The sequence below is a fragment of the Balaenoptera ricei genome, chromosome 12 (genome assembly GCF_028023285.1).
Source record: "Balaenoptera ricei isolate mBalRic1 chromosome 12, mBalRic1.hap2, whole genome shotgun sequence".
Taxonomy (NCBI): domain Eukaryota; kingdom Metazoa; phylum Chordata; class Mammalia; order Artiodactyla; family Balaenopteridae; genus Balaenoptera; species Balaenoptera ricei.
In genome coordinates, this window is record NC_082650.1 from 9,419,733 (window position 1) to 9,441,777 (window position 22,045).

Consider the following 22,045-nt stretch of genomic DNA (forward strand, 5'->3'; position numbering starts at 1 on the left):
TTACGTCATCGCGACAGCGACTGTCTCGTGGGTGGAGCGCGCCGGCGGGAGGCGGGGCGCAGCCTGGCCTGAGGGGGCGGGGCGGCGTGCAGTGAGGGCGGGGTCACGTGCAGCCAGCCGCTGGTCGGGGGCGCGCGCGGGCTGGGAGCGGCGGAGAGTGGTGGTCTCCCTGCCGACCTGGAGGCTGGCTGAGTCTGCGTGCCGGCAGGTAGGAAGGGAAGGCTGGGCTCGTGGGGGCGGGCGGGGGCCCTGGCGAAGCCCGGCACGGCGGGGAGTGGGGAGGGCTGCGACGGGGCGCGGCCCCTGACTGACCCGCTGACCCGCCGCTGGGCGTGAGGTGAGGGCCTCTCTCGCAGCCTCGGCAGCCCGACTCTTCTTTCCCGGTTGCCACCCTTCTCTAGTTACAATCCAAGGCCCAAAGAGCATCTGCCGGTACCTTTAGCTCGGGCGCGGTGGTCACGGCAAGACGATGAAAATGAGGAGGAAACAGTCTCCTCGTTTAAATCCGAACCTTTCAGACGGTAGCGTCTAGCTGTGACCCGAGAGGTTGAATAGATTGAATGCTGATAGGTCCTCCAAGACCGGTAATTGTCATATTAAAGTGAAAGACCCAGAGTAAAATAAAATTACTCTCTTCCCCAAATTCGGATCTGTGGTCTAATAGAGCTGTGTCGTTCTCCAATTGGTTTTACCAGTGGAGAAATGAGGTTCTTGCTTTCTGTTCCTTAAATGAAATTGTACTTCTCTAATTGTGTGTTCATGTGATTTACGAACCTAGCTCTTCGATTTATTTCCCTCTTTCTGTGTTTCAAATCTTTCCCGTCCGGTTGGTTTCCATATTGTTGTGCATGTTCGCTCCATCTCTCTTTAATCTGACTCAGGTGTAGTTCTTCCCAAGTATATTTTCTTTTTTTTCCTTCTTGAATGCATTCTCCTCCTTGACGGTCTCATCACTTCCATCACATCAAACCTCCATTCTTGTGCTCCAGGTGCTGGCCTGATGCCTGCACATTAACGACCTGTGAGAACTCTAAACTTCGCCTCTCAAACTGAACTAGTTCTCACTCCACCCTCACTTCAAAATCTGCTTTTCTTCCTGTATTTTCCAAATCATCCAGGTTTAAGACCTCATTTATTTATTCAGCAGACATTTTGCACAATTACGTGTTACACAGACCCTATTCTAGACACTGGGGATACAATCGTGAACAAGCAACTAGTTATAGTGGGGGAGAGGGACACTAAAAATCAGTTAACAAGAAGGTTAACTGATGTGAAGTTATAAAGAATGACTGGGAGGGGAGGGCTTCTTTGGTTAGGAGGTCATCAGAAATGGCCTTCAGTTCAAGCAGATTTCTGAGTAAAACAGTAACTTCTACACACCAGCAAAAACTAACTAGGAATTTTAATAATAAAGATAACTATTCATAACTATATTAAAAACTGAAGGTATCTGGAAATAGATCAGACTAAAGCTTCATAGTCCTTTAAGGAGAAAATTATAATGCTCTACTGAAACACATAAAAGAAGAACCAGGTAAATGGAGAGATATACCATATTGGTGGATAGGAAGACTCAGTATCATAAAGATGTCAGTTTTCTCCAATTCTACAGATTCATTGCAATTCCAATTAAAATTGCTGTATGGTTTTTCATGGAAATTGACATGCTGAACCTAACATGTATATGAAAAGACAAAGCACCCAGAATTGCTAACTCAATTTTGAAGAAAAATAAAGTCTCTTCCTCCCAGATATCAAAACAATGTAAAGCCATGATAATTGAGACTACTGTCTTAATTACTGGTATTGGTTTAGGGACAGGAAAGTAGACTCATGGAACAGAATAGAGAGCTTAGAAACACGTCCGCATACATATGGAAGCTGAGTATAAGGTTAGCTTTGGTAAGCTTTGGTATTACAAAAGCACAGAGTATTCAATAAATGATGCTGAGATATGTGATATCCATATAGATTGAAGACAAAATTAGATTCCTACTTCACACCATTCACAATAGTAATTTCCAAATGGATTGAAGACCTAAGTGTGAAAGACACACATGAAAAATATTTAGAAAAAAATATAGGAAATATAGGAGGCTATCTTGTCTCAAGGAAAGATTTTTGTTTGTTTTATTTGGGTTAAATACATGTAACATAAAATTTACCAACTTAACCACTTTTAGGTGTACAGTTCAGTGATATTCATGTTATCATGCAACCATTACTACTACCTATCTCCAGAACTTTTTCATCTCTCTGGGAAGGATTTTTTAAGCTACAAAAGCACCATTGAGGATGCTATTGCAAATGAGAGATGATGGTGACTTGCACTAGAGTAATAACAGTGAGGATGGAAAAAAATGGCTGGATTTGGGATATATTTTGATGGCAGAGAACAAGAATTGTGCATGGTTTGGATACGAGGTGAGGCGAAAGCAAAGAATCAAGGACAACATATGTGTTTTTTGCTTGAACTCTGAGGTAGATCATTCACCATTTATAAAAAACCATTTACTATTTGTTTGGTGCTGATGAGGAGAATGAGAGGAGGAAGAGTTCGGGGAGAAAAAATAAAGAATTCTGTTTTGGACAGTTAAGTTTGAAAGGCCTGTTTTACATCCAAGTGGAAATGTTCCAGTAGCTGTTGGATAGATGAGTCTGGAAAGATTGTGGCTGGAGGTACAACTTTGGGATCACTAGCATATAGATATTTAAAACCGTGATGTGTTAGAATTGGATTTGGCTGCATTACATAGAAAATATAATAATGGCTTAAATATGCATATGATTCTATAGGTAGGCAGGCCACAGATGGTATGGCAGCAGCTCTGTGATCATCAGGGATTCAGACTCCTCTGTCTTGCTGTTCTGCCATCCTTAGCATGCTACCTCATGATTGAGATGACTGCTTTAATTCCAAATGCCACCTGCTCATAGCAAGGGGGAAGCTTGATGAAAGGCACATACTTTTATCTTTAAGGACGCTTCTCAGGTGTTGCTTATGACACATCCACTTAAAACCCATTAACCAGTTCTTAGTCAGTGACACACTAACAAGAAGGAAAGATAGGTGAATGTAGTCTTTATTCAGCTGTGTGCCCAGTGTTTTATAGAGTTAAACATATATCTGCACTATGACCCAGCAATTCCACTCCTAGATATTTACCCAAGAGAAATGAAAATATATGTCTACAAAATGACTTGTATCAGACTGCTTGTGGTAGGCAGAATACTGGCACCCCAAAGATGTCCATGCCCAAATCCCTGGAACCTGTGAATATGTTACATTACAAGGAAAGGGGGACTTTGCAGATGGAATTAAGGTTACAGATTTTAGGGTAGGGAGATTATTTTAGATGTTCTGGGAGAGCCTAATGTAATCACACAGACCCTTAAAAGTGGAAGAGGAAAACAGAAGAGTCAGAGATGTGGCAATGTGAGAAGGATAAGCTGTTGTTGGTTCTCAGATGTAAGGGACTACCTGCAAAGACTAGAGGGAGGGCTCTGAGAGTGAAGGGTGGCACTCAGACAACAACTAGCAAGGAAACAAGGACCTCAGTCCTGCAGCTGAATAGAACTGAATTCTGCCAGCAGCCTGAATGAGCCTGGAAGTGCAGTCTCCCTCAGAGCTTTCAATAAGTGATACAGCCCAGCTAACACCTTGGTTTCAGCCTATGAGACTTAGATAAATTTAATCTAAAATGGTGTCTAGGAATTTGCATTTTAATAATCTGCAGATAATTTTAGGGTGACATTTAGAGAAACACTGGTTTATATGCTGATCTTCAATAACTTCATCCAAAACTATGGTTTCAATTAATAATATGTGCTGATGACATAAATCTATATCTATAGTGTAGACCTCTCTGCTGAGCCCACATAGCTTAATGGACATCTTTCATGAATATTTTACAAGAACTTTCATCTCAGCATGTTGAAATTGGGAATTCATCCTTTCCCTCAAATCCATTTCTCTTCTTGTATTTTTCTGTTCTGGTAAATGTTATCCCTTATATACTCAGTAATCCAAACCAGAAACTGAGAATCATAATTGCCTCTTCCCTTTTATCCATTCCTCTCCATCTCTCACCCAGTTGTTTATCAGATTCTTTTCTCTTATTATCTCCTTAAGTCTGTTTTTTCTTGATTATTCTCAGAGCTACTGCCTTAATTCAAGTACATGTTTCTCCTTGATTATTGTTAAAAGCCTCCCTATTGGTTCTCCGCATCTCTACTTTAGCTCTTCTCCAACCTATTTTCAATCTTGTCAAGTTTTCTAAAGAAAATTTTTTAATCTTATTGTTCTATTTCTTAAAGTTAATCTCCTGTCAGCTTCCATAACTCAGGGTAAGCTTCATACTCCTTAATTTAGCTAAAAAGGACTTTCGTGATTGACTGGCCCCTGCCTTCAACACTCCTCTGTTAGTAATCAACAAAATGACTTGACATAAAATCAGTAAGGAAGAAAACACCTGAAAAGCACCATCAACTAGCTTGAGCTAATAGTCATTTGTAGGTCCCTCTACCCAGCAACAACAGAATATACATTCTTTTCAAGTGAGTATGGAATATTCATCAAGAGAGACCATATTCTGTGTCATAAAGCAAGCCACGATTTAAAAGAATTGAAAATATACAAAGCCTGTTCTCCAACCACAATGGAATTAAACTAAAAATCAATAATAAAGATACCTGGAAATTCCCAAATATTTGGACATTAAATAAGATACTTCTAAAAATATCCCATGGGTCAAAGAGGAAGTCACAGTGCAATTAGAAAATATTTTTAATTGAATGAAAGAAAAAAAACAGCATATCAAAATGTGAAGGATGCAGTCAAATCAATGCTTAGAGGGAAATTTTTAGCATTAAATATTTACATTAGCAAAGAGGAGATTTTAGATTAGTGATCTAAGCTTTAATTTTAAGAAGCTTGAGAAAAAAGAGCTATTTCAAATCAAAATAAGCACAAGGCAGAGACTATTAAGAGCACAAAGCAATGAAATTGATAATGGAAAAACAGGAGAGTAACTCAATGAAACTAAATCCTGTGTCTTTGAAAAAATCAATGAAATTGAGAAAACTCTAGCTAGACTGGCTGAAAAAAAAAGAGAGAAAAGACACGGATGTAGAGAACAAATGTATGGCACCAAGGGGGTGAAAGCAGAGGGGTGGGGGAGGTGGTGGGATGAATTGGGATTGATATATATACACTAATATGTATAAAATACATGACTAATAAGAACCTGCTGTATAGCACAGGGAACTCCACTTCACTGTACAGTAGAAACTAACACAGCATTGTAAAACAACTATACCCCCATAAAAAAAAAAAGAAAATGGTGAGAAAAAAAAAAAAGACACAAATCCTCATAACTCAGGAATGAAAGAGAGCATGTCACTTTAGACCCTAAGACCTTAAAAAGATAATGTGGGAATCCTACTTAAAACTTTTTAAGGAAGAAAGAATACAGTTCTACATAAACTCTTCCAGAACATAAAAGAAGATGGAACACTTGCCTACTTATTTTATGAGACCAGGAATACCTTGATGTGAAAACCAAAGACATCACAAGAAAACTAGAGATTAGTATCTCTTGTGAACATAGACACAAAAAATATTAACAGAATACTAGCAGGGGCTTCCCTGGTGGCTCAGTGGTTAAGAATCTGCCTGCCAATGCAGGGGACATGGGTTTGAGCCCTGGTCCGGGAAGATCCCACATGCCATGGAGCAACTAAGCCTGTGCGCCCCAACTACTGAGCCTGTGCGCCCCAACTACTGAGCCTGTGCTCTGGAGCCCGCGAGCCACAACTAATGAAGCCTGCATGCCTAGAGCCTATGCTCCACAGCAAGAGAAGCCACCGCAATGAGAAGACAGCGTACCACATGAAGAGTAGCCCCTGCTCACCGCAACTAGAGGAAGTCCGCGCACAGCAACGAAGACCCAATGTAGCCAAAAATTAAAAAAAAAAAAACAACTAGCAAATCCAAAACAATATTTAAAAAGGATATTGTATCGTGACTTAGTGAGATTTATTCTGGGAATATTAATCGAGGAAATGTATTATATTAACAGACTACAGAAACATCATATGTTCACCTTAATTAATGCACAAAATGCTTCTGACAAAATTCAGAGTAGAAGGGAATAGAAGGGAATGTCCTCAAAGAGAGAAAGGACAGCTACAAAGAGTCTACAGCTAACATCATCCTTAATGGTGAAAGACTGAATACTTTTCTCCTAAGATCAGGAACAATACAAGGATATTTGCTCTCACTACTTTTATTCAGCATTGTACTGTAGGTCCTAGCCTGTGAAGTAAAGCAAGGTAAAGAAATAGAAGGCATATCGATTGGAAAGGAAGAAATTGAACTGTCTCTATTCACAGGCAACATAACTGTCTATGTAGAAAGATCCAAAACAATCTACAAATAAAGGTCCCAAAATTAATAAGTAAGCTTAGCAAGGTCACAGGATACAAGGAAATACACAAAACTCAGTGGTTTTTATATACTAGTAGTGAAAAACTGGAAATTGAAATTTAAAAAAACCAAATAATTATTTATAATTTTACTAAAAATCATAAAATACTTTGGTATAACTCTTTAAAAGTATATGCAATATTTGTATGCTGGAAATTACCAAACATGTGAAAAACATAATAGATGATTGAACAAGTAGATAATCCATATTAATGGATTGGAAGACTCAATCGAAATTTCAGAAGAATTTTTTTGTAGAAATAGACAAGCTGATTCTTAAATTTATATGGAAGGGCAAACTGGAGTAGCAAAAACAATTTTGAAAAAAAACAACAAAGTTCAAAGATACACACTACCTGATTTCAAGTCTACTGTAAATATACAGTAATCAGGATGAATGTGGCATTGGAAAAAAGGTTGAGTCAACGTATAGATCAGTGAAACAGTGCGGAAATAGACATGTATACACATGGTCAGTCAATTGATTTTTGGCAAAGATGCAAATGCAATTAAATGGGGAAACAGCAGTCCTTTCAACAAATGATTCTAGAACAATTGCATATGCATATGCAAAAAAAAAAGAACCCTAATCTATAACTTTCACTCTATACAAAAATCCACTCAGAATGGATCATAAACCTAAATGTAAAACCTAAAACTGTTGATTTCCTAGAGAAAAGTATGGGAGAATAACTTGGTGACCTTGGGTTAAGGAAAGATTTCTTTTATGACACACCAAAATCATGATCCATAAAGTTAAAAGTTGATTAATTTGACTTCATCAAAATTGAGAACTTTTGCTCTTTGCAAACACATTTAAGAGAATGAAAAGACAAGCTGTAGGCTGGAAGAACATGTTTACAAATCATATGTCTAACAAAAACCTTTTATCCAGAATATATATAAAGTACTCCCAAAACTCAGTGATAAGGAAACAAACAACCTTATTAAAAATGGGCAGGGACTTCCCTGGCAGTCCAGTGGTTAAGACTCTGCACTTCCACTGCAGAGGGCATGGATTCGATCCCTGGTCGGGGAACTAAGATCCCGCGTTCCACGTGGTGCAGCCAAAAAAAAAGGGCAAACAGTTTTTTACAGACTCTTCACCAAAGAATAAATAGAGATGGCAGATAAACCCATGAAAAGATGCTCAACATCACTGGCCATTAAAAAAATGAAAGTGGGACGTCCCTGGCGGTCCAGTGGTTAGGACTTTGCCTTCTGATGCAGGAGGTACAAGTTCAGTCCCTGGTTGGGGAGCTAAGATCCCACATGCCTTGTGGCCAAAAAACCAAAAACATAAAATAACAATATTGTAACAAATTCAGTAAAGACTTTAAAAATGGTCCACATCCAAAAAAAAAAAAAAAAGAAATGCAAGTTAAAACCGTAATGAGATATTACTACACACCTATTAGAATGCATAAAATTAAAGTGACTGACCCTGTCAAGTGTGAATGAAGATGCAGTACAACTGGATCTCTAATAATTTACTGGTGGTAATACAAAATGGTATATCCATTTTGGAAAAGTTTGGCAGTTTCTTATAAAGTTAAAATACATTTACCTTATGACTCACATCTAGGTTTTTACCCAAGTGAAGTGAAAACTTATGTTAACACAAAAAAATCTGTATGCAAGTGTTTATAGCTACTTTGTTCATAATCACCAGAAACTGAAAACAAGCCAAATATCCTTCAGCTGGGGAATGTATAAACAAACTAGTATATCCATACAATGGAATGGTACTAAGCCATAAAAAAAATGAATTACTAATACAACAACACGGATGATTCTCAGTTGCCTTTTGCTAAGTGAAGGAAACCAGACTCATAGGCTACATACTGTGTGATTTCGTTTATATGACATCCTTGCAAAGGCAAAACTATAGTGACAGAAAACAGATCAGTGGTTTTCAGAACTAGGTGTGGAAGAGATTTGACTACAAAAGGGGACAGAATTGTTTGGGTTGATAAGACTGTTTTAAATTTTGATTTGATGGCATTTATCAAAACCTTAGAGCTGTTTCATTTAAAGGGTTAATATTACTATGTCTAAAACACCTTAAAAATAGAAAAAAAAAGTATATGAACAAAATTTTTTTATCAGGGACTTCCCTGGTGGCACAGTGGTTGAGAATCTGCCTGCCAGTGCAGGGGACATGGGTTCAATCCCTGGTCCGGCAAGATCCCACATGCCACGGAGCAGCTAGGCCCAGGCGCCACAAGTACTGAGCCTGCGCTCTAGAGCCTGCGAGCCACAACTACTGAGCCTGTGTGCCACAACTACTGAGCCCATGTGCCACAACTACTAAAGCCCACATGCTCTAGGGCCTGCGTGCCGCAACTGCTGAGCCCATGTGCTGCAACTACTGAAGCCCGTGTGCCTAGAGCCCGTGCTCCACAACAAGAGAAGCCACCACAATAAGAAATCTGCACACTGCAACAAAGAGTAACCCCCGCTCGCCGCAACTAGAGAAAGCCCATGCACAGCAGCGAAGACACAGTGCAGCCATAAAAAAAAAATTTATCACTTTTTCCTCTGAAACTGAGAGGCAAACCTGTAGCACTCTTGATAGACAACTTAGGGCCACTGATTTTCTAGAGGTCAGTATATTAAGAAACACTGATGTGGGCAATGGGGAATTATTGAAAGATTTGAAGCAGGGGAATAATGTGCTCAGATTTAAGAAGTTACTTTTACTTCCAGGCAGCATCCTCTGCTCCTTCCATACACATGAAACTTTTAGTTAGGATGCAGTGAAAGAACTTGGAATTGTGAGAAGGAAGAGAAGAGGAAACTCAGGAAAAGTTGTAGCACTGAGGGAATGCTTGAAGCAAGTTATAGGATTATCAGAAACTGATAAGAGACCTTAATTACTTGGACCTTATGTGCAACAGAGTTAAAGTCAGCCTAGCTTAAAGGTGATTGTCTTGAAGGTGTACACTTTCAAGGAAATAGGGACTAGCAAATTTTTTCCATTAGACTATAGAAACAGCATGAAAACTTTCTTTTACCAAGAGCATTAAACAGTGGAAATTGGAACTCTGATTAAAACCACTTATGGTTGTGGGGTTTGAATTCATACTGTCCTCATAGTACTGGGAACCCAGGTTGAGAAATCCAGAAATTTGTAATACCTGTCATACTTTGACCAAGAAAGTTTAAAACTGCTGTGTGCACAGTTGGCCCAGAGCACATAGGACTCCCACAGAAAATATACCCACTGAAGATGAGCTTTCAATCAAAGATTACAAAGCATATAGACAAACCACCGTGAAGGATAGCCAGCCCTAATTATTAGAAATAGTGGTTCCAACAGAGAAACTTTAAAATAAGTATGTTTAAAGTGTAAAGGAAGGTTTAGAAACCACATGTATCAGTTAGCTTTTTGCTGCACTGTAAACTATTCCAAAGCTCAGTTACTAAAACAACCATTTTATTATTGCTTATAAGTCTAAGGGTTGAATATGGGTTTTGTAGGGTCAGCTAGGGACTGGTTAGCTAGAGATTACCTCATATGCCTGCCAGTTGGTGCTGGCTGTCAGTTTGTACTGGTGTTTGGGCAAATGGGGATATTCAGCAGCATTTCTCTTTTCATTCAGCAGAGTAAGCTGGGCATCTTTTCATGGTGTGGTCACACAGTTCCCAAGAGCAGCAAAGACAGAAGCCTCAGTGTGCAAGTGCTTCTCAAGTCTCTGCCTGCATCACGTTTCTGTTGTCTTATGGCCAAAGTCAGTTGTAAGACTAGTCCATAGTATGGGAAGGCACTAGCAAGGAACATTCACATAGGAAAAGGAATAATTTGTGGCCATTTTTACAATCTGTCATAATTTAGGACAGAAACAGAATAGTGTGTAAAAAGAGCAGGCAAGTGTGAAAGTAAGCCAAATAGAAGTTTTAGAAGTAAAAGAAAGTTATTGAAATAGTAGATAGATTGAATGGCAAGCTAAATACAGCTAAATAAAGGATGAATTGGAAGATAGATTTGAGGAAACAATCCATAATGCATGTCAGGGACAGAAAAAGGTAGAAAATATGGAAGAAGCTGATATTTGGGGTATAGAGTAAGAAAGTCTAACATACATCTAATAGGAGTAGCAGAAGGAAAAAAATATAATGGAGCACACCAAATCCTGAGCAGTATGTATAAAAACAATCCCATACACAGACATAAAATAGGGACATTTAAGAACATCAGAAACAAAAGATCTTAAAACTGGCGGATGAAATAAAATAATCATGATAATGATAAGTAATATTTATTGAGCACTTAACTTGGAATATGCACTATTCTGTGTGCTTTACATGTATCAACTCATATAATATTTATAGTAACCCTTTAAAGTAGTCCTATTACTACTGCTATTTTGTAGATGAGGAAAGTGAGGCACAGAGAGGTTAGCCCATAATCATATGTCTAGTTGTGTTTTAAAGTGTACTCAGGATTTCTTTTTAATCATGGATGGTAAGGTGACAGACACAAAGACAGCTGCCTTGAAAGAAGAGTTTAGTGTTGTTTCCAAGAAGAGGGGATGTGCCATGCCATGCACAGCCACATGGGGACACATTAGGGTTCCTCGGTGTAGAAGGAGTGAGAGGGAAACCATGGGCCAGAGCCTTTGTTGTGATTTTCATGGGAAGAAATGGATAAGACAGGATAGGCAAGCTGAACAAGTTTAGGGTTGGATAGATTGAATAATTTTGGCAGCCTCTGGCCTGTAGGGGAGGTCCCTAGTTGTCTGATACCTGGCCCTGGGTTGATTCAGGGTGAGGGGAATATTGGCATGGTGTATGATAAATAAAGGAGGCGTTGCAGAGTAGAGACTAAGGATTGGTTGGTTTGCATGTGAAAGGTGTGCTCAGAAGCAAAATTCTTTGCAGTTTCTAAGACTTAGCTAACCCTGGAAGGGGCAGTCGCCTCCTGGGTCCTCAAGGCCCCGAGATGTCAGAGCATCATAAAAGACACAACTAATATAGGTTGTTGGTGGAACTGGACTTGAAACTAGGCAGTGTGGTTCTACAGAGAATATTATAAACCTCTTTATACTTTGCCTGCAAAGAAACAAAAAGTAGACTTACAACAGATTTCTTATGAGCATCAATAAGTATCAGATGAAATGTCACTAGAAGTAGCATGAACATGCTTAAGGAAACCTACTGTTAATTTAGAATTCTAAACCCAGCTAACTATATTTTAGGACAGAGTGAAATGTAAAACATTTAATTAATTTATTTTTTTTGAGGTACAGTTGATTTAGAATATTATATTTGTTTTAGGTGTACAACATGATTCAAAAAATTTTTTGAATTTTATTTATTTTTCTATACAGCAGATTCTTATTAGTTATCCATTTTATACATATTAGTTTATATATGTCAATCCCAATCTCCCAATTCATCACACCACCACCATAACCCCACCACTTTCCCCCCTTGGTGTCCATATGTTTGTTCTCTACATCTGTGTCTCTGTTTCTGCCCTGCAAACCGGTTCATCTGTACCATTTTTCTAGGTTCCACATATATGCGTTAATATACGGTATTTGTTTTTCTCTTTCTGACTTACTTCACTCTGTATGACAGTCTCTAGATTCATCCATGTCTCTACAAATGACCCAATTTCGTTCCTTTTTATGGCTGAGTACTATTCTATTGTATATATGTACCACATCTTCTTTACCCATTCGTCTGTCGATGGGCATTTAGGTTGCTTCCATTTAAGTTGCTTCCATGACCTGGCTATTGTAAATAGTGCTGCAGTGAACATTAGGGTGCATGTGTCATTTTGAACTATGCTTTTCTCTGGGTACATGCCCAGTAGTGGGATTGCTGGGTCATATGGTAATTCTATTTTTAGTTTTTTAAGGAACGTCCATACTGTCTGTTCTCCATAGTGGCTGCATCCATTTACAGTCCCACCAACAGTGCAAGAGGGTTCCCTTTTCTCCACACCCTCTCCAGCATTTATTGTGTGTGGATTTTCTGGTGATGGCCATTCTAACTGGTGTGAGGTGATACCTCATTGTAGTTTTGATTTGCATTTCTCTAATAATTAGTGATGTTGAGCAGCTTTTCATGTGCTTCTTGGCCATCTGTATGTCTTCTTTGGACAAGTGTCTATTTAGGTTTTCTGTCCATTTTTTGATTGGGTTCTTTGTTTTTCTAATATTGAGCGGCATGAACTGTTTACATATTTTGGAGATTAATCCTTTGTCTGTTGATTCATTTGCAAATATTTTCTCCCATTCTGAGGGATGTCTTTTTGTCTTGTTTGTAGTTTCCTTTGCTTTGCAAAGCTTTTAAGTTTCATTAGGTCCCATTTGTTTATTTTTGTTTTTATTTCCATTACTCTAGGAGGTGCATCAAGAAAGATCTTGCTGTGATTTATGTCAAAGAGTGTTCTTCCTATGTTTTCCTCTAAGAGTTTTATAGTGTCCGGTGTTACATTTAGGTCTCTAATCCATTTTGAGTGTATTTTTGTGTATGGTGTTAGGGAGTGTTCTAATTTCATTCTTCTACATGTAGCTGTCCAATTTTCCCAGCACCACTTATTGAAGAGACTGTCTTTTCTCCATTGTATATCCTTGCCTCCTTTGTCATAGATTACTTTACCATAAGTGCATGGGTTTATCTCTGGGCTTTCTATCCTGTTCCATTGACCTATATTTCTGTTTTTGTGCCAGTACCATATTGTCTCGATTACTGTAGCTTTGTAGTATAGTCTGAAGTCAGGGAGTCTGATTCCTCCAGCTCCGTTTTTTTCCCTCAAGACCGCTTTGGCTATTTGGGGTCTTTTGTGTCTCCATACAAATTTTAAGTTTTTTTGTTCTAGTTCTGTAAAAAATGCCATTGGTAATATGATAGGGATTGCATTGAATCTGTAGATTGCTTTGGGTAGGATAGTCATTTTCACAGTATTGATTCTTCCAATCCAAGAACATGGTATATCTCTCCATCTGTTGGTATCATCTTTAATTTCTTTCATCAGTGTCTTATAGTTCTCTGCATACAAGTCTTTTTTCTCCCTAGGCAGGTTTATTCCTAGGTATTTTATTCTTTTTGTTGCACTGGTAAATGGGAGTGTTTCCTTAATTTCTCTTTCAGATTTTTCATCATTAGTGTATAGGAATGCAGGAGATTTCTGTGCATTAATTTTGTATCCTGCTGCTTTACCAAATTCATTGATAAGCTCTAGTAGATTTCTGGTGGCATCTTTAGGATTCTCTATGTGTAGTATGTCATCTACAAACAGTGACAGTTTTACTTCTTCTTTTCCAATTTGTATTCCTTTAATTTCTTTTCCTTCTTTGATTGCCGTGGCTAGGACTGCCAAAACTATGTTGAATAATAATGGTGAGAGTGGACATCCTTGTCTTGTTCCTGACCTTAGAGGAAATGGTTGGTTTTTCACCACTGAGAATGATGTTTGCTGTGGGTTTGTTGTAGATGGCCTTTATTATGTTGAGGTAGGTTCCCTCTGTGCCCACTTTCTGGAGAGTTTTTGTCATTAATGGATGTTGAATTTTGTCAAAAGCTTTTTCTGCATCTATTGAGGTGATCATATGGTTTTTATTCTTCAATTTGTTAATATGGTGTATCACATTGATTGATTTGCGTATATTGAAGAATCCTTGCATCCCTGGGATAAATCCCGCTTGATCATGGTGTCTGATCCTTTTAATGTGTTGTTGGATTCTGTTTGCTAGTATTTTGTTGAGCATTTTTGCGTCCATATTCATCAGTGATATTGGTCTGTAATTTTCTGTTTTTGTAGTATCTTTGTCTGGTTTTGGTATCAGGGTGATGGTGGCCTCATAGAATGAGTTTGGGAGTGTTCCTTCCTCTGCAATTTTTTGGAAGAGTTTGAGAAGGATGGGTGTTAACTCTTCTCTAAATGTTTGACAGAATTCACCTGTGAAGCCATCTGGTCCTGGACTTTTGTTTGTTGGAAGATTTTAAATCACAGTTTCAATTTCATTACTTGTGTTTGGTCTGTTCATATTTTCTGTTTCTTCCTGCTTCAGTCTTGGAAGGTTATACCTTTCTAAGAATTTGTCCATTTCCTCCAGTTTGTCCATTTTATTGGCATAGAGTTGCTTGTTGTTGTCTCTTAGGATGCTTTGTATTTCTGTGGTGTCTGTTGTAACTTCTTCTTTTTCATTTCTAATTTTATTGATTTGAGTCCTCTCCCTCTTTTTCTTGATGAGTCTGGGTAATGGTTTGTCAATTTTGTTTATCTCCTCAAAGAACCAGCTTTTAGTTTTATTGATCTTTGCGATTCTTTTCTTTGTTTCTATTTCATTTATTTCTGCTCTGATCTTTATTATTTCTTTCCTTCTGCTAACTTTGGGTTTTGTTTGTTCTTCTTTCTCTAGTTCCTTTAGGTGTAAGGCTAGATTGTTTATTTGAGATTTTACTTGTTTCTTGAGGTAGGCTTGTATTGCTATAAACTTCCTTCTTAGAACTGCTTTTGCTGCATCCCATAGGTTTTGGATTGTCGTGTTTTCATTGTCATTTGTCTGTAGGTATTTTTTGATTTCCTCTTTGATTTCTTCAGTGATCTCTTGGTTATTTAGTAACGTATTGTTTAGCCTCCATGTGTTTGTGTTTTTTACGTTTTTTCCCATGAAATTGATTTCTAATCTCATAGCGCTGTGGTCAGAAAAGATGCTTGATATGATTTCAATTTTCTTAAATTTACTGAGGCTTGATTCGTGACCCAAGATGTGATCTATCCTGGAGAATGTTCCGTGGGCATTTGAGAAGAAAGTGTAATCTGCTGTTTTTGGATGGAATGTCCTATAAATATCAATTAAATCTATCTCGTCTGTTGTGTCATTTAAAGCTTGTGTTTGGATGGTCTGTGCATTGGTGTAAGTGAGGTGTTAAAGTCCCCCACTGTTATCGGGTTACTGTCAATTTCCTCTTTCATAGGTGTTAGCAGTTGCCTTATGTATTGAGGTGCTCCTATGTTGGGTGCATAAATATTTATAATTTTTATATCTTCTTCTTGGATTGATCCCTTGATCATTTTGTAGTGTCCTTTCTTGTCTCTTGTAACATTCTTTATTTTAAGGTTTATTTTATCTGATATGCTACTCTAGCTTTCTTTTGGCTTCCATTTGCATGGAATATCTTTTTCCATCCCCTCACTTTTAGTCTGTATGTGTCCCTGGGTCTGAAGTGGATCTCTTGTAGACCGCATATATATGGGTCTTGTTTTTGTATCCATTCAGTGAGACTGTGTCTTTTGGTTGGAGCATTTAATCCATTCACGTTTAAGGTAGTTATCGATACGTATATTTCTATTACCATTTTCTTAATTGTTATGGATTTGTTTTTGTAGGTCGTTTTCTTCTCTTGTGCTTCCCACTTAGAGAAGTTCCTTTAGCAGTTGTTGTAGAGCTGGTTTGGTGGTGCTAAATTCTCTTAGCTTTTGCTTGTCTGTAAAGCTTTTGATTTCTCCATTGAATCTGAATGAGTTCCTTGCCGGGTAGAGTAATCTTGGTTGTAGGTTCTTCCCTTTCATCACTTTAAATATATCATGCCACTCCCTTCTGGCTTGTAGAGTTTCTGCTGAGAAATCAGCTGTTAACCTTATGGGAGTTCCTTTGTATGTTATTTGTCGTTTTTTGCTTGTTGCTTTCAATAATTTTGCTTTGTTTTTAATTTTTGCCAGTTTGATTACTATGTGTCTTGGCGTGTTTCTCCTTGGGTTTATCCTATATGGGACTCTCTGCGCTTCCTGGACTTGGGTGGCTATTTCCTTTCCCATGTTAGGGAAGTTTTCAACTATAATCTCTTCAAATATTTTCTTGGGTCCTTTTTCTCTCCTCCTTCTGGGACCCCTGTAATGCGAATGTTGTTGCGTTTAATGTTGTCCCAGAGGTCTCTTAGGCTGTCTTCATTTCTTTTCATTCGTTTTTCTTTATTCTTTTCCATGGCAGTGAATTCCACCATTCTGTCTTCCCCAGTCACTTATCCGTTCTTTTGCCTCAGTTATTCTGCTATTGATTTCTTCTAGTGTATTTTTCATTTCAATTACTGTATTGTTCATCTCTGTTCTTAAATTCTTCTAGGTGTTTTTTCTTTAATTCTTCTAGGTCTTTGTTAAACATTTTTTGCATCTTCTTGATCTTTGCCTCCATTCTTTTTCCGAGGTCCTGGATCATCTACAGTATCATTATTCTGAATTCTTTTTCTGGAAGGTTGCTTATCTCTACTTCATCTAGTTGTTTTTCTGGGGTTTTATCTTGTTCCTTCATTTGGTACAAAGTCCTTTGCCTTTTCATTTTGTCTATCTTTCTGTCAATGTGGTTTTCCTTCCAGAGGCTGCAGAATTGTAGTTCTTCCTGCTTCTGCTGTTTGCCATCTGTTGGATGAGGCTATCTAAGAGGCTTGTGCCAGTTTCCTGATGGGAGCGACTGGTGGTGGTTAGAGCTGGTTGTTGCTCTGGTGGGCAGAGCTCAGTAAAACTTTAATCTGCTTGTCGGCTGATGGGTGGGGCTGGGTTCCCTCCCTGTTTGTTGTTTGGCCTGAGGCGACCCAGCACTGGAGCCTACCCGGCTCTTTGATGTGGCTAATGGCAGACTTTGGGAGGGCTCATGCCAAGGACAACTTCCCAGAACTTCTGCTGCTAGTTTCCTTGTCCCCACAGTGAGCCACAGCCACCCCCTGCCTCTGCAGGAGACCCTCCAGCACTAGCAGGTAGGTCTGGTTCAGTCTCTTATGGGGTCACTGCTCCTTCCCCCTGGGTCCCAATGCTTGCACTACTTTGTGTGTGCCCTCCAAGAGTGGAGTCTGTTTCCCCAGTCCTGTCGAAGTCCTGCAGTCAAATCCCGCTAGCCTTCAAAGTCTAATTCTCTAGGAATTCCTTCTCCTGTTGCCAGACCCCCAGGTTGGGAAGCCTGACATGGGGCTCAGAACCTTCACTTCAGTGGGTAGACTTCTGTGGTATAAGTGTTCTCCAGTTTTTGAGTCACCCACCCAGCAGTTTTGGGATTTGATTTTATTGTGGTCGCGCCCCTCCTACCATCTCATTGTGGCTTCTCCTTTGTCTGTGGATGTGCGGTATCTTTTTTGTTGCGTTCCAGTGTCTTCCTGTTGATGATTGTTCAGCGGTTAGTTGTGATTCGGTGCTCTCGCAAGAGGGAGTGGGCACACGTCCTTCTACTCTGCCAACTTGTACCAGTCTCAATGATTCAAAATTTTATAGAGGATACTGCACTTATAGTTATAAAATATTGGCTATAATCCCTGTGCTGCACTGTATATACTTGTAGCTTATTTATTTTATATGTGGTAGTTTGTACCTCTTAATCCCCTACCCCTATCTTGCCTCTCCATATTCCCTCTACCCACTGGTAACCACTGGTTTATTCTCTATATCTGTATGTCTCTTTTTTGTTATATTCACTAGTTTTTTTTATTTTTTAGATTCTACATACAAGTGATAACATGCAGTATTTGTCTTTCTGTGTCTGATTTATTTCACTAAGCGTAATACCCTCCACGTCCATCCATGTTGTTGCAAATGGCAAAATTTCATTCTTTCTTAAGGCTGAATATTATTCCATTGTATATATATACCCACATCTTCTTTATCCATTCATCTGTTGATGGACACTTAGGTTGCTTCCATATCTTGGCTATTGTAAACAATGCTGCTGTGAACATTGGGGTGCATGTATCTTTTTGAATTAGCATTTTAGTTTTATTTGGATATATACCCAGGAGTGTAATTGATGGATTGTATGATAGTTCTGTTTTTAGGTTTTTAAAAAAATATGTATTTATTTGATTGCAACAGGTCTTAGTTGCAGCAGGCAGGCTCCTTAGTTGCTGCTTACTGGCTCCTTAGGTGCGGCCTGTGTGCTCCTTAGTTGCGGCAGGTGGGCTTCTTAGTTGTGGCATGCATGTGGGATCTAGTTCCCTGACCAGGGATTGAACCTGGCCCCTCTGTATTGGGAGCACAGAGTCTTAACCACTGCACCACCAGGGAAACCCCTATTTTAGTTTTTGAGCAACCTCCTGACTGTTTCGACAGTAGCTGCACCAATCTACATTCTCATCAACAGTGTATGAGGGTTCCCTTTTCTCCACTTCCTTGCCAGCACTTATTGTTTGTGTTTTTTTTGATGATAGCCATTCTGACAGGTGTGAGGTGCCATCTCATTGTGGTTTTTATTTACATTTGTCTCCTAATTAGCGATGTTGAGAATTTTTTTACATGCCTGTTGGCCATCTGTGTATCTCCTATGGAAAAAACGTCTATTCATGTCTTCTGCATTCTTTAATTGGGTGTTTTAAAATGTTGAGCTGTATGAGCTGTGTATATATTTTGGATATTAACCCCTTATAGGTCATATTATTTGCAAATATCTTCTTCCATTCGGTAGGTTGTCTTTTCATTTTGTTGATGTTTTCCTTTGCTGTGCAAAAGCTTTTATATTTAATCAGGTCCCAATTGTTTGTTTTTGCTTTTGTTTCCTTTGCCTTAGGGGACAGATTAAAAAAAAATATTGCTACAATTTATGTCAGAGAGTATTCCATCAGTGTTTTCTTCTATGGGTTTTATGGTTTCAAGTCTTCCATTTAGGTCTTTAATCCATTTTGGGTTTATTTTGTATATGATGTTAGAAAATGTTCTAATTTCATTCTTTTACATGTAGTTGTCCAGTTTTCCCAACGCCAATTATTGAAGAGACTGTCTTTTCCCCATTGTCTATTCTTGCCTCTTTTGCCATAGATTAATTGACCATAAGTGTGTGGGTTTATTTCTGGGCTCTCTATTCTGTTCCGTTGATCTGTATGTCTCTTTTGTGCCAGTACCATACTGCTTTGATTACTGTAGCTTTGTAGTATAGTCTGAAGTCAGGGATGTGATTCCTCCATCTCTGTTTTTCTTTCTCAAGATTGTTTTGGCTATTTGGGGTCTTTTGTTTCCATACAATTTTTAAATTATTTGATCTAGTTCTGTGAAAAATGCTATTGGGATTTTGATAGGGATTTGATTGAATTTGTAGATTGCCTTGGGCGGTATGGTCATTTTAACAATATTAATTTTTCCAATCCATGAATATGGTATATCTTTCCATCTGTTTGTGTCATCTTATGTTTCTTTCATTAGTGTCTTGTAGTTTTCTGAGTACAGGTCTTTTACCTCCTAGGTTTATTCCTAGGTTTTAAATTCTTTTTGATGCTATTGTGAATGGGATTGTTTCCTTAATATCTCTTTCTGACAGTTCATTGTTAGTGGATAGAAATGCAACAGATTTCTGTATATTAGGTTTGTATCCTGCAGCTTTATTGAATTCATTAATGAGCTCTAGTAGGCATCTTAGGAATTTCTGTGTCTGAAGTGTCATGTTATCTGTAAACAGTGACGGTTTTACTTCTTCCCTTTAGTTTCGGTTCCCTTTATTTATTTTTCTTATCTGTTTTCTGTGGCTAGGACTTCCAAAACTATGTTGAATAAAAGTGGAGAGAGCAGGCACCCTTGTCTTGTTCCTGGTCTTAGAGGAAATGCTTTCAGCTTTTCACCATTGGTGTGATGTTAGATATGGACTTGTCATATATGGCCTTTATTATGTTGAGGTATGTTCCCTCTATACCCACTTTCTGGAGAGTTTTTTTTTTTTAATCATAAATAGATGTTGAATTTTGTCAGAAGCTTTTTCTGCATCTATTGAGATGATCATATCGTTTTTATTTTTCAGTTTGTTAATGTGATGTATCACATTGATTGATTTGTGGGTATTGAAAAATCCTTGCCTCCCTGGGATAAATGCCACTTGATCATGGTGTATGATCCTTTTAATGTACTGTTGGATTCGGTTTCCTAATATTTTGTTAAGAATTTTTGCATCTATGTTCATCAGTGATATTGGTCTGTAACATTATTGTTTTGTGATATCTTTGTTTGGTTGTGGTATCAGGGTGATGCTGGCCTTGTAGCATGAGTTGGGAAACATTCCTTCCTCTGCAGTCTTTTGCAGTAGTTTGAAAGAGTAGGTGTTAACTCTTCTCTAAATGTTTGGTAGAATTCACCTGTGAAGCTATCTGGTCCTGGACTTTAGTTCATTAAGAGTTTTCTTTTTTCTTTTTTTTTTTTTAAATTACTGATTCAGTTTCATTACTGATAATTGGTCTGTCCATATTTTCTATTTCTTCCTGGTTCAATCTTGGGAGATTGTACATTACTAGGAATTTGTCTGTTTCTTCTAGGTTGTCCACTTTATTGACATATAGTTGTTCATAGTAGTCTCTTATGATCCTTCGTATTTCTGCAGTGTCAGTTGTAGCATCTGACTTCTGTTTTTATTGAGTTGGACCCTCTTTTTTTCTTGATGAGTCTAGCTAAAGGTTTACTGATTTTGTTTAGCTTTTCTAAGAACCAGCTCTTAGTTTCATTGACTTTTTCTATTGTTTTCTTTGTCTGTATTTCATTTAAATCTGCTGTGATCTTTATGATTTCTTTCCTTCTACTAATTTTGGGTTTTGTTTGTTCTTCTTTTTCTAGTTCCTTTAAGTGTAGGGTTAGGTTGTTTATTTGATTTCTTTCTTGTTTCCTGTGGTAATCTTTTATTGCTATAAACTTCCCTCTTAGAATTGCTTTTTCTGCATCTCATGGATTTTGGATCATTGGGTTTTTGTTTTCATTAGTCTCCACGTATTTTTCTGGTTTCCTCTTTGATTCCTTCAGCGATCCATTGGTTGTTTAGTAGCATATTGTTCAGCCTCCACACATTTGTGGAGGTTTTATGCAGTCTTTTTTCTTGTAGTTGATTGTTTTTTCTTTTAATAAATTTATTTAGTTATTTATTTTTGGCTGTGTTGGGTCTTTGTTGCTGCATACGGGATTTTTCTAGTTGTGGCGAGCGGGGGCTACTTTTCATTGAGGTGCGTGGGCTTTTTCTAATTGTGGCGAGCAGGGGCTGCTCTTCGTTGAGGTGAACGGGCTTCTGATTCCAGTGGCTTCTCTTGTTGTGGAGCATGGGCTCTAGGCGCACGGGCTTCAGTAGTTGTAGCTTGTGTGGACTCTAGAGCGCAGGCTCGGTAGTTGTGGCGCACGGGCTTAGTTACTCTGTGGCATGTGGGATCTTCCCGGACCAGGGCTTAAACCCGTGTTCTCTGCATTGGCAGGCATATTCTTAACCACTGCACCACCAGGGAAGTCCCTTGTAGTTGATTTCTAGTCTCATAGAGTTGTGGTCAGAAAAGATGCTTGATCTTTTTAAAAATTCACTGAAGCTTGTTTTCTGGCCTGGCATGTGATCTATCCTGGTGAATGTTCCATGTATACTTGAAAAGAATGTGCATTCTTCTGCTTTTGGATGGAATGTTTTATATACGTATATATAATCCATCTGGTGTAATGTGTCATTTAAGGCCAGTATTTCCTTATTGATTTTCTGTCTGGATGATCTCTTTATTGATGGAAGTGGGATGTTGAAGTCCCCTACTATTATTGTGTTACTGTTGATTTCTCCCTTTATGTCTGTTAATATTTGCTTTATGTATGTAAGTGCTCCTATGTTGGGTGCATATATA

General features: G+C 38.5%; 1 protein-coding gene across 3 annotated transcripts in view; it reads left to right on the forward strand.

Annotated features, from left to right (window-relative positions):
* The first annotated feature begins 113 nt into the window (after positions 1-113).
* Positions 114-22,045, forward strand: part of SERAC1 (serine active site containing 1) — a 79,325-nt gene continuing 57,393 nt past the window's right edge. For all 3 annotated transcript variants that reach the window (XM_059940913.1, XM_059940915.1, XM_059940912.1), the window contains exon 1: positions 114-208. The gene's annotated coding sequence lies outside the window, so the exon portion shown is untranslated. The remainder of the gene's footprint in view (positions 209-22,045) is intronic.